We start from the raw sequence: 17,916 nt of genomic DNA, 5'->3' as shown, positions 1-17,916 counted from the left end.
GCTCTGTAGGGTCAGCCTTCACACAACAGCTCCTCCACTGTAGTCATTGGCCAGCCCTCACAACCAATCAGCCTGAGGGTCAATCCTTTCCATGGATGTGCAAACAACAAGCAAGATTCAAGTACAACAAGAAGGCACACACAACCTATGAAAGGGACACACCTGGAGCACCCAGTTCAGGTGACTAGGGAGACTGCCCCAATGAGCTCCACAAGGCACTCACTACATAAGGCCACTCTACTAAAACCAGGAGACATAACAGCCCTACTCAATACATAAAAACAGACACAGGGAGGCAGCTAAACTGTGGAGACAAACATGTCCCAAATGAAAGAAGAAAACAAAGCTTCAGAAAAATAACCAATCAAAATGAAGACAAGCAATCTACCAGATGCAGGACTCAGAACACTCATTATAAGGCTGATCTCGATGATCTCAGTGAGAATTTCAACAAAGAGAGAAAACAGAAAAATGTAGATAGTAAACATAAAAAAAACAGTCAGAAATAAATACAGTAACTGAAATAAAAAATACATTAGAGGGAATCCACAAGAGATTAAATCGAGAAGAGGATCAAATCAGTGATTTGGCAAATAAGGCAGTAGAAAATACCTAATAAGAACAGAAAAAAAAGAATCCAAAAATATGAGGATTGTTTAATATGCCTATGGGACAACATCAAGCATACCAACATTCATATCATAGGGACACCAGAAGGAGAAGAAAGAGAGCAAGGAATTGAAAACCTATTTCAAGAAATGATGACAAAAAGCTTCCCTAACCAGGCAAAGGAAATATATACAAGCCCAGGAAGCACAGAGAGTTCCAAACAAGGTGAACCCAAAGAGGCCCACAGGAGACATATCATAATTAAAACGCCAAAGATTAAACACAAAAAGAGAATCTTAAAGCAGCAAGAGAAAAGCAGTCAGGTACCTACACGAGAGCTCCCATAAGACTGTCAGCTGATTTCTCAACAGAAACTTTGCAGGCCAGAAGGGACTGGCATGAAATATTCAAAGTGATAAAAAGCAAGGACCTACAACCAAGAATACTCTACCCAGCAAGACTATCATTTAAAATTGAAGGTGAGATAAAGTGCTTCCTAGAGAAAAAAAAAAAAGCTAAAGAAATTCACCTCCATCACACCAGTGTTACAAGAAATGTTGAAGGGATTTCTTTAAGAAGAAGGGGAAATATATATATATACACGCCAAAAATTAATAAAATGGCAATAACTATGTATCTATCAAAAATCACTTTAAATGTAAATGGATTAAATGCTCCAACAAAAGACATAGGGTAGGCAAATGGATAAGAAAGCAAGACTCACATATATGCTGTCTACAAGAGAACCACATCAGATTGAAAGACACACGGAAAGTAAAGGAATATAAAATATTTCATGCAAAGACAAATGGGGAAAAAAGTTGTGGTACCAATACTTACATCAGACAAAATTGACTTTAAAATAAAGACTATAATAAGAGACAAAGAAGGACATTACGTAATGATAAAGAGATCAATACAACAAGAGGATATAACCCTAGTAAATATTTACGAAATCAACATAGCAGCATCTAAATATATAAAGCAAATATTGACGGACATAAAGGGAGAGATCAACAGTAATACCGTTATAGTAAGGAACTTTAACACCCCATTGACACCAATGGACAGATCTTCCAGATAGAAAATCAAGAAGGAAACAGCGGCCTTAAATGATACACTAGACCAGAGAGATTTAATTGATATTTTTAGAGCATTCTACCCCAAAGCAGCAAAATATACATTATTCTCAAGCGCATGTGGAACATATTCCAGGATACACTACATGTTAGGCCACAGAATAAGTCTCAGTAAATTTTTTAAAAATTGAAAACATATCAAACATCTTTGTGCCAAGTACATATACAAAACTAGCAATCGATTACAAGAAAAAATCTGAAAAATACACAAACACCTGAAGTCTAAAAAACATACTACTAAACAATGAATAGGTTAACAATGAGATCAAGAAGGAAATCAAAAGATGCCTTGAGAAAAATGAAAATAAAAACACAACGAGTCAGTGAAAGCAGTCCTACGATGAAAATTCATAGCATTACAGGCCTACCTTAAGAAACAAAAAAAATATCAAACAACCAAACAATCTAAACTTACAGTAAAAGGCTAGAAAAAAAAAAACAGTAAACAAATCCCAAAGTGAGTAGGAGAAAGGAAATAATAAAAATCAGAGGGGAAATAAATGGAGTCTAATAAAATACAAAAGATCAATGAAATCAAGACCTGATTCTTTGAAAAGATTAAGAAAATGATAAACCTTTAACCAGACTAATCAAGAAAAAAAGAGAGAGGACTCAAATAAATAAAATCAGAAATGAAACAGAAGTGACAATTGACTCCACAGAAATACAATTATAAGAGAATACCAAGAGCAATTGTATGGCAACAAATTGAACAATCTGGAAGAAATGGATACATTCCTAGAAACATACAATCTTGCCAGACTGAGTCAAGAAAAAAAAAATAAAAAATCTGAATAGATTGAGAACTAGTAATGAAATTGAATCAGTAATCAAAATACTCCTAAAAAGCAAAAGTCCTGGTCTAGAAGGCAATAGAGGTGAATTTTACAAAATATTCTAAGAATAATTAACACCTACTGTTCTCAAACTATTCCAAAAAATTCAAGAAGAAAGAAGGCTCCCAAGCTCATTTTACAAAGCACTAATACCTTGATTCCCAAACCAAAGATATTACAAAAAAAGAAAATTATAGGCCAATATCTCTGATGAACACAATACAAAAATCTTCAACAAAAATTTGCAAACTAAATCCAGCAATACATTAAATAGATCATAAACCATGATCAAGTATGATTTCTTCCTGGGATGCAAGGTTGGTTTAATATCCACAAATCAATTAATGTGATACACTACATTAACAAATAGAAGAATAAAAATCATATGATCATGTTAATAGATGCAGAAAAAGCATTTGATAAAATCCAACATCCATTTATGATTTAAAAAAACCCTCAGCCAAGTGCGAATAGAGGGAACATACCTCAACATAATAAAGGCCATATATAACAAACCTACAGCTAACATCACACTCAACTGGGAAAATATAAAAGCATTTTTCCTTAAAATCAGGAACAAGACAAGAATGTCTACCTTCACCACTTTTATGAAACATAGCATTGGAAGTTCTAGCCATAGCAATCAGACAAGAAAAAGAAATAAAAGGCATCCAAACTGGAAAGGAAGAAGTCAAACTGTTATTACTTGTAGATGACATGATAGTATATAAGAGGACTCTAAAGATTCCACCAAAAACCGTTAGAACTGATAAATGAATTCAGTAAAGTAGCAGGATAGAAAATAAATACTCAGAAATCAGTTGCATTTTTATACACCAATAATAAACTATAAGAAAGAGAAATGTAAAATACAATCCCACTTAAAATTGCTTCAAAAAGATTAAAATACCTAGGAATAAACTTTTTAAAGTTATTTTTTAATTTAATTTTATTAGTTTCAATATACAGTATATTGGTTAAACATTTATAATAGTTTATCAAACAATCCCCTACTTGCTCTTTCTCTCCTCTGGCTCTACACCTAGCCATTACATTAATGCTAACTGAATTTTCTATGCCGTGCTCCACATCCCCATGACTATCTATCTATCAACTACTAATTTGTACTTCTTTAACCCTTTACCCCTTTCTCCCAGTCCCCCAACCCCCGCACCTCTGGCTGTTGCCAGATTGTCCTCTATATTTGTGAATCGGTTTTTGATTAGTTTGTTCTTTTTGTTCCTTAGATTCCACATATAAATCATATGGTATTTATCTTTCTCTTCTGACATATTTCACTCAGCATAAATAACCTCTAGGTCCATCCATGTCATTGCAAATGGTAGGATTTCATTTTTTCTAATGGCTGAGTAATATTCCATTGTATATATGAATCATAACTTCTTTATCCAATCATCTGTTGATGGGCATATAGGTTGCTTCCATATCTTGGCTATTGTAAATTGTTCTGCCACGATCATTGGGATGCATAGATCTTTATGAATTATTGTTTTGGTTTTCTTAGGGTAAATACCCAGAAGTGCAATTACTGGGTCAAAAGTATAGCCATTTTTAATTTTTTGAGAAACCTCCATACTGCTTTCCATAGTGGCTGTACCAATTTGCAATTCCACCAACAATGTACGAGGGTTTCCTTTTCTCCTCATCCTCGCCAACACTTGTTGTTCTTTGAGTTATTGATGATAGCCATTCTGAAAGGTGTGAGGTGATATCTCATTGTGGTTGGATAAAGAACTTATGGTACACATATGCAGTGGAATATTACTCAGCCATAAAAAGATGAAATCTTTGGACCTAGAGGATATTATGCTAAGTGAAATAAATCAGAGAAAGACAAATACTATATGATTTCACTCATGCGTGGAATGTAAGGAACAAAAACAATAAACGAACAAAGCAAAAACAAACTCATAGATACAGAGAACAAACTGATAATTGCCAGATGGGAGGGAGGTTAGAGGACTAGGTGAAAAGGGTGAAAGGATTAAGAAGTACGAATTGGTAGTTATAGAATAATCACAGGGATATAAACTACAGCACAGGGAATATAATCAATAATATTGTAATAATTATGTATAGTGCCAGGTAAGTATTAGACTAATCAGGGGGATTACTTCATAAATCATATAATTATCTAACCAACATGCTGTACATCTGAAACTAATATGAAATAATATTGAATGTCGATTCTAATTGAAAAATAAAAATTAAAAAAAGAAAAAGATAAAAAAATGTAAATAATGAAATGGCAATAACTACATATCTATCAACAAATACTTTAAATATAAATGGACTAGATGTTCCAATCAAAAGACACAGGGTGGCTGAAGAGAAAACAAAACCTTTACATATGCTGCCTCCAAGAGACTTGCTGAAGATCAAAGCTGGCGTAGCAATACTAATACCAGACAAAATAGACTTTAAAACAAAGCCTATAAAAAGAGACAAAGAAGGACCCAATAATCCTACTTTCAAATATTTATATGATGAAAGCCACAACACTACTTCGAAGGGACATGTGCACTGCAGCATTATATACAATAGTCAAGATCTGGAGGAAACCTGGGCTTCTATCAATAGATGACTGGATAAAAAATAGATGGTACATATATACGATGGAATATCACTCAGCCATAAAAAAAGAATGAAATCTTACCTTCTGTAACAATGTGGATGATCCTAGAGGTTATCGTGCTGAGTGGATTAAGTCAGACAAAGAAAGACAAATGTCACATGATTTCACTTATATGTGAAATCTAGAGAACAAGATAAACAAACAACAGAAAAAAGCTTATGGAGAGCATTTTTATGGTTGCTGGATTGAGGGATGGAGGATTGGTGAATGGAAGGGGGTTAAAAGGTACAAATTAGTAGTTACAAAATAGTCATGGGGATGTTGAGTATAGCATTGAGGAATATAGTCTTCATGTTGTAATAGCTAGGTATGGTGTCATATGGGTACTGGATTTCTTAGAGTAATCATTTCATAAATTACATAAATGTCTAATCACTATGTTGCTATAACGACACCTGAAACTAATATAATATTGTACATCAACTATAATTGAAAAAAATAAAAATACAAAAATTTAAAAAAGAGAGAGCAGCATAAATTCATGATCAATCATTTACCTGAAAATCTCAGAATTTTTCCAGCCCCAATAGGTACTGGCTAAGAAATTGCACTTGGTTGCCTGAGGAGGAGGAGTGGCACCATGGAGGTGTAGGAAACACAGTTCTCAGGTTTGTCCCCACAACTCTCTTTCCCCACTTCCCCTACCTAAGCACCATATGGCAGAGAGACTGAGCTCTCTAAAGTCTCCTAAATATTGCTTGGTGGCAAGAATTTTAGGATCCATCCTCCCTACGATTCTTCTAGACAGAGATGCTAGATCACAACCCAGATGGTTGAGGTGAGCTACATATCCTGAGGCTCATTTTACTGGATACCAGCAAAGCAATAACCAGAAAAGCACAGCCAACTAGTACCAGCCTAACAACTACTCCTCCATCTGAGCATGCAAATGGTGACACACTCCCTAGGCCAGCATTACTTTAGGTTCTGGGGCCATTTATTTTAGCAGCTTTATGAAGAAAAAAAAAAAAAGACACTTTTCTCATATCACCGTAGAACTTTAGTGTAACAAACAAACCATTAACACTGGAGTTGATGTTTAGAGTTTAGAAGAAACATTAAAATAAAAATGGCCTTGAATTTTAACTGAATATGGTTAGGGAAACCCTTGGTGAAAAGATACTGGGAAAAGGAACAGGAAACAGCTACTTTGCACAGAAGCTACACCCAGACAAACTGATGGTTAGGCTCTTCCATTTTCAAAACCATCACAATTCCAACACAACTTCTCACTTCAGAGAGGAGAGAATGGAAATCTTTCCTCTAATATGTTAAACTCGAAGAGCTGACAATGTTCCTTTTCTGAAGGGGTGTGAGTTCTGATCATCTGGCCATGATTTCAGCCTCTCCATTTCCAGAACATCATCGTCTTTCTTCCAACCCATTAAATAAATATGTGGGATATATCATTTTTTTTAAAGGAGACTTATGGGCATGTTCACCCCTGAACCTTAAAAGCATCACAGTGAGGACCTGGAAGGCCTGAATTTCCAGCCATCCACGGATGTTTCCCATGTACAAGCCCAGATCTTGTAGGATCCTGGTTCTATTTCTCAGGATAACCCAAGGTTTAGAAGCCAGTGTCACGGGGTCCCTTTTCCTCTCCTTTCTTTGACCATTTAGACTCTGACTTCCATATAAATAAGAACAGAGTTTTTGAAAGATGAAGTCCTGAAGTTGGGTCAAAGGGGTCAGGAAAGTTGTCCTTATGGGTGTAATGCTAAGATAGAGAATCACGATAAATTGTCCAGATACTTCCACATTAATAGGTCTTTCCAATTAGGGGCATTCACATTCTGAAGTGTGCCTGTCCTGACAGGACAAATGCATAGTGTTTTGCTTTTTCCTCTAAAGAGCCACTTGCCCCAAGGTGGGAGTGATTATCCTTTGCCTGGGGTGTCTTGTCATTATAGTCATCGTCGTTGTCATCATCATCATCATTGTCATAACAACAATGGCAACAATTACTATTACTAGTACTGTTATTATTTATTGAGCACTTACTACATGCCAAATACACAATATATTCTCTCTGAATATATTCCCTCATATTATCACTGTAAAGTATATACTATTATCCACCTTCTACAGGTGAGAAAAACAAATCTCATGGAACATTGAAGTAGGTCATCTGACTCTAAATGCCATGCATCATCAACTATGATTCACTGCTCATTCTAATTCCACTCTTGTCATAGAATGAATAATCAGGAACAATTTGCTCATTTGGGGACAAATTCCTCTTATCAGAGGACCTGAAGTTCATTTATTCAACAAGTATTTCTGAACAGTCACGGCGTGCCTATGCTTTCACTCTGTTTGCTCACAGGGATAAACATGATGTATATGGGCCCCACCCTCAAAGGTGGGACAAACTCACCAAATGCTAATGTGCTCTCGAAGGCCTCTCGAATCTCTGCCATCCAGTCTTTCCTGTTGGCTCTACCCCTTGCCCTGTTGAACCTCTTCCTTTTACATTTCAGCAGATAAATTAGAAATAGTTTGTACATATATATAAAAGAACAAATCTCCAATGCTTTCAAATTGTAGATCCATCATTTCTAATCTTCTACAGAACTTCCTTTTCAAAAATAGTAAGAAAGAGATTCTTAAAAGTATTAGTATATGTAATACACTAATTTAAAAATTGGAAAATTGGTATAGAGGTTGGATTTTTTTCTCTGTGGTCACACAGCTGCTCATTCAGTGGGTTTAGGTTCAGATGTGAGTGATGAAAAAATAGAAGTTAGTTTCTCTCTGTTCCACTATTCTCAGGCACCCAGGCTCCTTCCAACTCACTACTCTGTCATCCAAAGGTGAAATTCTTGGTCTTCACAGTGTCAGATGATGACATTCCCATCCAGTAATAAAAAGGAGCATAGGAAAAAGAAGCAGCAAAAGGCACTAACGTCACTCAATGTCACTTCTGCTTACATTTCATTGGCCAGAATTATTAATATGGCCATATCTAGCTCTTAAGGAGATTGGGAAATGTAGTCTTTATTCCAGCACCCATCTGTCTAGCTAAAATGTTTGCTACTAAGGAAAAATTATATTGGGGAAGAGCTAACCATCTCTGTAGCAGCTGCTAAGTAGTACAACTGGGATAGGAACCAAGATCTGAGGGACTCCAGAGACCCTACTCCACCAAGATCAGTAGGTTTTGTGAGGAAGATGAAGAAGGTAAAGGTGATCAAATATTTGGTGACAGAAGAAGGCTAGGCTTTGAGTGATGCACACACGATAAGTACACAGACATTGCCTTATAAGTTGATACCTGAAATTTATATAGTTAGTAACCAGTGTTACCCAAATTAAATTAATAAAAAATAAATAAATGGGAAAGAATCAAGTAGGCTTGAATTCTTATTTTTATAGCAATAGCCATTGGTCCTCTCTTCTTCACTGCATAAAGAAACCACTAAGTATGATTTTAGAACTTTCTATAACATTTCATTAGCTTTCAATTTAATAACTAGGAACCATCTCTAAGCTAATTTGCACTGTCTTTGGTGCTTTTAAAATTTACCTGCTACTTCTTGGATACTCCTCCCTTCAAAAGATGTAGCCTAATTCCACTTAATATAAGTATAGGCTGTGTTTAGTGACTAACTTTTAACAAATAGATGTGGCAGAAGTGACAATATGTGATATCTGAGACAAGGTCATAAAATGATCATTCATTCTAGGAAAACCCAAATTCCAAGTTATGAAGTCACTCAAGCAGCCCTACAGAGAGGCCTTCATGGGAGGAACTGAGGCCATCAGCCAACAGCCATGTGAGTGAGCTTGGAATTGAATTCCCCAGCCCCAGTCAAGCCTTCAGATACTTGCAGTCCCAATAAATATCTTGACTGCAATCTTTTGAAAGACATTAGGCCAGACCAGCCATCTACACCACTCTTGAATTCCTGATCCACAGAAACTGTGAGATAAAAATTTTTTTGTTTGTTTTAAATCAAGACGTTTGGAGTAATCTGTTACACAGCAATATAGCAATACAAGTCTCAATGTAAAGTCAGTGTTCTTCTGACTTGAAAATTAGAGAAAGTAGAGATGACCATCTTGATAGAGAAAAAACTACTTTAAATGGTTGTTTCCTACCACATAACTTGATTTTTAATGATTTGGAAAAGTGTTTAGATGTGATGCCCTGGATGCCACTGAGAAAAGGAAAGACCAGTGAACCATCACTGCTAGAACATATTGCTAACATCGTACCCATGAGTAGTTCCAGGAAACATTTGGAACTGCTGTTGGCCAATTACCACCAGGAGAAACAGCTCAATATCAATGAAGCCAACACCAAAATAATGAGTTTTGGCAAACTTTCTTCAGCAACCAGATGGATAATGCTGAAAATTCCACTCAACAGGTTAATTTATTTAATTATCAGGAGAAGAACTATTGGGCTTAATTACCTTAGTAGATCTATTAGGATGCATTTCTGTCGAAAGTGGAAGGTTCAGCAAGAACAATTTCAAACTTATGATAGAAATGAATGGTTGGTAACTCTTATTCCTCAGATATCCCAAGTCAAGGTCATTTTATGATGCAGGTTCTTAAACTTTCATGCCAAGGTATCACTTCTGCCTACTATCTCAAGCTGGGCTCTTAGGAGTAGAAACCAAAGAAACATATTCTACAGGAGATATTTAGAATCATCTGATGGGAAGGCTTTCTAAACTGCAGTCTGCCCTCGTCTCTCTGCATCTGGAGAGTCTAAGATTAGCAACTGGCCCTCCATTGACAATCACCACTATCATAAGCCACTACTACTAGTGGAAATAGGTTTTTAAAAGTCCCCAGAAATTTGAGGGTGAGAAAAAGTTGAAAGCCACCAGCATTTCTAAAATAACAATACAAAATACTTGTACAGTAGGTATTTTTATTATGGGCCAAGGGCGCCTATTTAAAATACAGATGCAAAGACTATTCTTCCAATACATTTTAAGGCTGTCATTGGAATAATGTAACTCATGTTACCATCTTGCCTCAACCAACTGGAAGTTTGGAGCTAAATTTAATGCTCATTCACATGTATTAGTTTTAGAGGCTGTGATATTTTTCCTCCTCTTTATATGCGAATTTTTGTTTTCTATTTCTATTCTGACAGTCTTTACAGTTCATTTTTTCTCTTTTATCATGATGTCTCTATCACTTTTGGAAATAGGTAGCATATAGATTACAAATAAATAAAATGAAAATGGCAGGGATGGTACTCAGATTTCCTTTCTGGCCATAGCTATCAAAATACATTTTCAGAACATGATGCGGAAAACTACAAGAAAACGAACAAATGTCCCTTTAAGGAGTGAGCCCTTGGAAGCAGCTAGCATCAGAGAAATCCCTTTGTGGGTCTGCTAATAAAGCTTCATAACTCTCCACAAAAGACTTCTCTCTCAAGTCTCAAAGGCAGGTCAAGCCTCCAGGAGGAAGGTGCCCACGTAGATAAAAGACCCAGCTTGTGAGGCTAATTCCCAGCCTGGGCACAAAGCTGCATATCTGGTACTCCTACCCTCATCAGATGATGTGGTTCACTGTGTATGTTTTACTGCCTCCTCTGGAGGACTGAACTTTGAGCCATCGGCCTTCTCAGATAAGAGTTGTGAGCTTCTCTTCTTGTGACAGTAATGTTTCCGCCTCTTATAAACCCCTCTTGAAAAGCCTGTAGAAGGAAGTGTCTCAAAAAAGGCAAGTAGCTGTGTGCCTCTGAGATTTTTAAATCGACCAACAAAAGAAGCGAAAAGAAAAAAGGGGATGGGGAAGAGTCTTTTTTACAAGAAAATACATGATGGACCAGATGGGTGGAGTGAGGAGGGACCCTTCAGAACACATGGCACAGGAGCTAGCCCCCTTCTAGCATAAACTCATGCCCATCACCAGCCCTTCCTGGGGCTCTGCTCTCAGTGAGGAGCATGCTGGACTCACACAGAGCTTTAAAAATATCTCTCCACCCACTGAAAGTTTGATTAATCAGCCAAGTTCTCACCCATGTGTCACAGTGGTGGCAGTGATATATATGATAGTGACATGAGGGTGCAGGGAAGGCACAAACGGTCTCATCTAGCAAGGAGGAGGATTCAAAGCATAAAAATTCAAAGGCATAAGCTATGAAGACAGGTGGCAGTTTGCATCCCAGTTCCAACACATGCTAGTTACGCCACCTTGGACTAGGTGATTTAACATCTCCATTTTCCACATTTGCAAAAATAGGGTTAATAATAGTAATTGCATAAGATTATTGCAAGGATTAAATGAGTTAATTCATACAATGCACTTTGAACAGTTCCTAGCACACAGTGAACACTCAATAAACTTCAGCTGTGATGACGATGACGATGATGATGACGACGATGACAATAATAGTGATGACTTTAAAAATGAATGGGTGTTTCTCAGGTAGACAGATCTTTTCTGACAGAAGCTGTACAACCATAAAACTGAACAAAATATACAAAGCAACTGTTTTCAGGAACTAGACAGCAGGCAGTATGAGACTGTAATTGCAGAGAAAAGGGAAATTCACAGGGCAAGTCCCATGTTCACCCTGGCTCTCTGCATGGGGGCAATATCCCAATGACAGTCTATACTTTAGGGTAGCTGAAGGGGCTAGAATCTGTGGGATAAGGCAGCAGAGAAAAGAAAATTATGCAGAGAAGGGGCCCCAGCAGCCTGTGTGTGGGTTCCCTATGAATACTTAGCTGAAGGCTAGACTACACATGTGCATTTGAGACTAAACCAGATTTACCAGGAAGCAGCTGCTATGAGTTTGAGAAGAAAGAAACCAATACTAGAATTTAAACAGCCCTAAGAGATGTCTGAAAAACCTCATTAGCACCCCAGGCATCTAGCTGAGACACTATAAAGATCACATCCTAAGAGTAAGGAACACACTATACTTTAGACTCACCCTAACCAAACCTGAAACAAAGCCCTGACCAGATCCGCAAGGAAGACTTAAGTTTGAAGTCTGAGTTCCTACCAAGTTTGATTGGCTTGAGAACCACCTTGGGATTTCCACAGATCTACCCTAACGAATGATAACACTAAACCTACACATGGTTAAGGTGATCAGCTAGTAATTGAACTACCTATTAGAGAAAAAATCAGCCCTCTTCAGAGAAAGATAACAAATACAGAGTCTCTATAACATAATGTTCTCAATGTTTGGTGTAAAGGCAAATATTAGTAGGCATGCAAAAAAAATAAATAATTTGACCATAATCTAAAAAAAGACAATAAAAACCAACCTCAAGATGGCCTAGAGCCTAGATGTTGGATTTAGCACATAAAGACTTTTAAAGACTATTATAAATACAGAAAAATATGTCCAAGGAATTTTTTTTAAATACCGTTTCAATGAGTAAACAGAGTATTTCATCGGAAAAATGGAAACTATAAAAAAGAACCAAATTAAAAATTCTAGAACTAAAATAATGATCGGCGGGCATATATGTGGATGTGTGCATTGAGAGGAAGGGAGAAAGCAGACACTGCAATGTTAACGCTTAAGTGGAGAGTATATAGATATTTACTGTGCTTTCCAAGACCTCTGCGGATTTGAAAAATTTTTTTAAAGATTAAAAGAATGTTAAACGTGTGTGTATATATATATGTATATATTTGTATGACAAGAAAAAAAGAGTTATCAGCAGAGGGATAACCTAATCAGGTGTGTAACTGAGGAGCATCCCTCCAGTAAAATTGCACTGAAGTGATACAGGGTGATATCATGGATGAGGTTCAAGGAGATCAACGCCTGGTGACTGCAGTTGTCTAGGAGGTGGGGACCTGACCAAGACAACAGCAATGTGGTCAAAGAGGAAGGAATACTAGCCAATATGCGGGACTTTGCCAATTGTATGTAGGAAGTAAGAAGAAAAGAGGAATCAAGAATGACTCCCAAACTACCACTGTAGCTGACTGGGGATGATGTGATACAATTTCCTGGGAAACATTCCAGAGGAGGGGCGATTTTGGAGAATAAAATGAATCTGTATGGCCTTGGATCTTTGGAGTTTGCAAACACACTCAGAGCCTGAGGACAATTGCAATGGTAATGGCTAATTGCAACACTAATGGGAGAAATACAACTTCCCCCCATTCTGGGAGCTACAGGGGCACACAGAAAAGGAAGATTTGGACTCACTACCACTGTTTGCCCTTGGTTTGCTACACTGACCAGCAAATCAAGCAGTCACTCTATTTCATAGCAACTGTTTTCCATGGTGATCTGTTCCCCAGCCCAAACCTACCTCAGCAGCACCCATTTTCTAAGCTCCTTTAGGGAACACACTTCTGAGAGTAGCCAGAGCCAGGGATTAGCGTGTCCCATCTTGGATTATCTGTGAGGAAGAGGCGATTACCAGAAAGTACCTAGGGTCACTGAATGCTGGATATCAGTTTGAGAACAGGAAGGAGAGCAGGAGAGAGGAAGAACAAAGGAGTTATGTAATTCTGTGGCATAGGGAGTGACCCCAACAGTAGGAGCAATCAAGATCCCTCTTCTGCCCAGCAGCTGTGGACTAGATGAATGTCTTCTAGAGTCTCCAGTCTGGGGCTGATCAAGTGAAAATCATCCAAGGTCTGAGATAAAGTAAAAATAGAACAAAAAAGGCTAACGAAAGATGACAAATACTTGTTTGCTCACACATACTGGGCCTACAAAGAATTTTGTTGAATCACAAAATAGAACGGAGTAAAGTAAAAGGGACCATATAAAAAACATGTTCTAATGAAAATAAAGGTAACACTAGCTGTGAGACTTGGATAAAAAGGCTTTTATTTATTATTTATTTATTTATGACAAGAAACAGAAGAGATGTGCACAAATGTACCCAAGTTATTCTCAATAAGACAGAATTGGGAGAGAATAAAGCAATATGGCCCCAGTAAAAGAGGAAGAAGGAGCCATGAGGAATACATATCCTAAAACTACAGTAACAAAAAGGGGGATGATTTAGATTATATCCTAATAGATACAAACTGGAAACAACCCAGACACCCACTGAGAATAGAACGAATAAATTGAGATGTAGCTATATATGATGGAACATTATATATTAATGAAAATGAATGAGCTTCAGCTACCCTCAAAATCATGAGTCTCACAACTATAATGTTGATGAAAAGAGACTGGACACAAAAGAATTTATATGGCATGACCCCACTGAGATGAAGGGAAAACACGAACACAATTAAACAAGACAGTAAGTCAGGGCAATGGCTGTCTCTGAGGAAGAGGAATTGAGAAGGATTTCCAGGGGGACTTTAGAGTGCTGGTCATTCCTTATTCCTTAACCTGGGTAGTCCTTGCATGAGTGTTCATGTTCAATAATAACTGACTGTACACTAATACTTTTCTGTATTATATTTCGACCAAAAAATTAAATTAAAAAAAAAAGGATGGGGAGCTACTGAAATAAAATCAGGCTGCAAGGAAACAGAAACTTTCATCCACAATGAAAATAGGCTCTTAAAGCAATAATAAAAAAAAATTTAATGACCGCAGACAACTAAATCAGTGATGTGGAAGACACACTCGCGAAGGAATGCAAAATACAAAAGTTCAAAAAGAGAAAAATTATGTGAGAAGAGTGTAACGTAAAAGAACAAATGAAAATCTAGCTTTAAAATGAGAGGTACTCCTGAAGAAAGAACAGAAATAACCATCAAAGATGTGAGAGCAAACTAATCTAAGCTCAGATGAAGACCCAAGACAGCAATCTTTTGCCATTGTTATTGGCAAAAATAATATGGCATACCTATATCTAGACATTTCACAGCTGCTACGAGGAAGCCATGAGGGGAGCAGAAAGGAGATGGCTGGATTAAATCTTAATGGCCCCAAACTGGAAATCTAAATATCCATCCTGAATAGAATTGATATAGAAATTGAGGTATATTTATAGACAATAGAACATTATATATTTATGAAAATGAATGAACTTCAGATACAAGTGAATAATGTTTTAGATTAAGATGGCATCAAAAATTATTCAATAAATAGCATTGTGAAAACTTTTTTAAAAATTATAATTTGTATGTCTAATAAAATTTCACATGACAGTGTAAAAGTACAGGATATTGCTAATTAATGTTGTATATACACAAACTCTCTGGGTAGATTACAAACTCCTTGGTGACAGACAATGAATATTACACTTATTTGATTTTCTCCTCTACCCAGAAAGCACTTGGGTAAAAATTCTTGTAATGAATGAATACACAGGAATGATTGAATGAATGAATGAATGAATGAACATCTCAACTGATTTGTCGTAGCTAAGTTTATTTGTTGGGTGATTTCCAAATTCAATCTGAACTACTTGATTCAGCTTTGCATTATTCCCTCCTGAGCTTTGTGTAAAGAGAAGAAACAGAAACTTCCTGGAGTGAATGACAGCTGGGGACAACCTGCACGGAGAGAAGCTCTTGCCACTCCTGTTCTCAGAGGGGACCCACCCATAGTCAGGGCACCTTTGACCTGTACATTGAAGGAAAAGAATATCCCATTCCTGGTGATAAACACTAACCAGGTGGAGCAGTGCTGCAGGGTGAGGAGTGGGGAGCAGTGAGTGAGGACAGTACCCAAGTAACATCAGCACCGGTGGTAGCTGGACCACAAAAGATGCTTCAGTGTCCAACACATCAACTCCCTGTGCAGGACCATGGGACCACTGAGGAGAAACAAGTGGCCTTGAGCAGCAGGACTTAAGGACTTGGTTTGACATGAGACAGCCCCAAGAGAACAGCAAACAGGCAAAACCTCGGAAACCTTGGCTTCCCAGACAACCAACGTGCAGTCATCTGAACTGATTCAGGCCAGCTGGTTTTCAGACCCTGCCTGCCTGCTCTAAACTCAGCACACATCTGCACAGCCCTGCCCAGAGCCCCATGATGTTCATAGGAAAGCATGAGCAGTCATAATTCAGGGGTCACCTTGGCAAAAAATAAACTAAAAGGAATCTTCCATCACAAAATAAATGGCTCCTTTCCAAGCCGAGAGCCCAGAGTACCCTCCTGAAGGACAAACACAAGTCTTCACCAGCGAGCCTCAGGCCTTAAATTCCAACTTCATTTTACTCAGGGCTTCACTCCTGAGCCTGCCCACCTGGGCTTGAGGGCTGTTAGAGTCACTCCCTGCTCATTTCACCTGATGAAAAGGTTCCTTTGCTGTCTGGACCTGGGTGAAACAGCTCACGAACTCCGATGTTTGCCCAAGAATGTGCAGGATGTTTCGGCCAGGTGCCTGAGGTGGAAAGGGCTGAAATCTAGCTAGTGGTCCTCTTGAAAAGCCCTAGAGGTGGCCCGGATTTAACAGAGAAAAAGCCATTGCTCTGAGAAGTCTTAGAGAAATCCTCTCTTGATTATTCATGACAAAGTTGAGAGGGAGGAAGAAAGTAAATGGAAAGCAAGACATGGGAAAGCCACAGATGATTTTCAAACTTCATTTTGTTTGTAATCTTAGCCTCTTGAGGAGTTGCTAGTTCTCACAGCCTCTGCTCAGCAGGTTCCCACTCAGGAGGCTCCTGCTAACTGATAAACCCAAGAGGATACCTACACAGACACAAGAGCAAACCCACCAAATCAATGCACCTCCCACCCTAATCTCCAGTGGGAGTGAACTCCTGGGGCATGGGAAAGCCTGAGCCTCACCTCACCTGCCAATCATTCCAACCAAGCCTCAGTCTTCTTTGTGGTCACCAGGACAGGGTCACTTGGAGGCAGTCAGGACTTTCTTGCCTGCTTCTGTGTCCTGTGTCCAAATGTTCTCTGGCCAATTGAAAGCCAGGGAATCCGAGGGTCCTACTCACCTCTCTGCCACCAGTCTCTCTCCAGACCACAGCAAGCAGCTGCTGGTCCCAGGGAGCCTGGCTTTGCCTACATCATTCCCACTTCATCTGACACCCCCAGCCTCTCCTCTGGACCCAGCCCACCAGCCTCTGTCACTTCACTGTTCAATCATGCAAATAAGCAAGTCTTTAAATGAACACAGGAACAAAATGGTCAAGGGCAGGAAAAGCTATCAGATGGCCCTATCCTTCAATTCCCTCATCTCTTGCCCATTGTGAAGCAAGTTTGCCTTCCCTGGACCAGAGCTGAATCTTCCCACCTTCCACCTGTGAAAAATGTACGCAAAGAAAGCACACTGGTTTGGACCATTACAATTAAAAGCAAAGATGTGGGCCATCTGAGGTAATTTTGACTTCTCTATTTTAGAAAGTAAATTTAGACTTCATGTTTTAAAATGTGTTACAAGAAATACAGGGAAAATCGGTTCTGGTTTGGCCGCAGCAGATGTGGCACCTAGGCAAACATCTGGCTGAATCAACCTAATTCTCTATCCTTGAAAAAAATTCCTTCTTCCTCCCTTTAATGTCTTTTATCTGCGGTTGGTTGACCAATGGGGATACAATAGAACACTGTCCCAAGACCAACTTAGTCACTGTATTCTCAAGTTTCTTCCCATTCCTAACCCTGCCCTGAACACCCAGCACTGAACTGTGTTATAAAGGAACGGAGGCAATAAAAATAATGGCTGTCCATTCCCCGCTCAACACGGCTTCCAGATGATTCTGATCTGGGCAAGATTCAAAGCACTATGGCCACAAGTCAAGGGATAGCCATTAGTAGGACTTGATCCTCCCCCACAGCTGAGCTCCATCATAAA

General features: G+C 38.3%; 1 protein-coding gene across 1 annotated transcript in view; it reads right to left on the bottom strand.

The window, feature by feature from the left end:
• CALN1 (calneuron 1) overlaps positions 1 to 17,916 on the bottom strand; it is a 409,688-nt gene that overhangs the window by 352,006 nt on the left and 39,766 nt on the right. The window lies entirely within an intron of this gene.

This window comes from Pteropus medius, unplaced genomic scaffold (assembly GCF_902729225.1).
Source record: "Pteropus medius unplaced genomic scaffold, Ma_sr-lr_union100, whole genome shotgun sequence".
NCBI lineage: Eukaryota > Metazoa > Chordata > Mammalia > Chiroptera > Pteropodidae > Pteropus > Pteropus medius.
The sequence above is the reverse complement of the archived record's forward strand: the minus strand, read 5'-3'. Positions and strand labels throughout refer to the sequence as shown.